Raw genomic sequence first — 1206 nt, 5'->3', positions numbered from 1 at the left:
GTTCTTCTTGTAGACAACTATTCAAGTCAGCAGTGCATTTTTTACTCAGAACCTGGCCTCCCAGAGTAAAGTCCCTCTGATAAAATGTCAAATCTTGACGTGATTTCCTGAAGAACCTGGTGTCATGTACTGCATTTGAATTAATCTACACAGAGAAACAAATCAAAGATGTTAGGCTCATCCTGGAGAAATTTCACTGATGCACCTTCTTGGGATTTGCTGTGCCTTAAACTCTCTGGGTAGCTGATTTCACTAAAGACTTTAAGAACAGCCTGGATTAGCAAATTAGAGGAAGAAGCTGGGGCAGGGGTGGACTTTCCTGTTTTTACTATTAAAGTATCTTGTGTGGATACAAAAAAACAGAAAAGGAGCCTGGTGGCACAATTAGATGCTTGGCTTCTGACTCAATGGTCAGCCATTCAAACCCACCAGTTGCTCTGCAGGAAAGAGATGTGGCAGCCTGCTGCCATCAAGGTATACAGTCTGGGAAACCCTGTGGGACAGGCCTGCGTGTCTGTCCTAGACGGTCAGAACTGTCTCAAAGGCAGTGGGTCACGTTGATCCAGGGAAAAGCCTAATTAAATTTCCTGCTGACTTAGTTATTAATTTCTGGTGCATGTCTGTCTTTAAACTGCTCTCTATGTCTTAATATAATCACTGTTGCCATCAATCAATATTTAATTTGGTGCTTTGACTAGGCTAAGCAAATAACAGGACAATAAAATAGAAAAGAAATATTGACTGTGTGCTCTGATTTTAGCTACAACACAAATAGCCACTGAAAAACAACTGGAGGGAAGAAAACCACGGAGCTTATAATAGTAGTTCTGTTAGACGTTATCACCAAGTCAGATGAAACGCACTGCCATCGAGTCAATTCCAGCTCATAGCAACCCTTTAGGACAGAGTGAAACTGCCCCTGGGGGTTTCTGAGAGCGTACGTCCTTATGGGAGCAGAAAGCCTCTCCTTTCTCCCGCAGGAGTTCCGATCTGTAGTTAGTTGCCCAATGTATACTCCACTGTATCACCAGGGTTCCTAGAGGTTATTCGGTTATGAATAATTCTCTCAGTGTGGGGTACCAGCCTCCACCATCAAAGGGCTCCAAGGGACGGCTGTGTAATTGAGGGGTAAAATTAAAGAACCATTAGATAAGATAAAGCGCGCAATTGCTCACCTCTGGGACGGCTCGATCTCAGCAGCCGGGT

Source organism: Echinops telfairi, unplaced genomic scaffold (genome assembly GCF_000313985.2).
Source record: "Echinops telfairi isolate 266 unplaced genomic scaffold, ASM31398v2 ScPeMD7_7410;HRSCAF=8448, whole genome shotgun sequence".
Taxonomy (NCBI): Eukaryota; Metazoa; Chordata; class Mammalia; order Afrosoricida; family Tenrecidae; genus Echinops; species Echinops telfairi.
Note: the sequence above shows the minus strand (reverse complement) of the source record.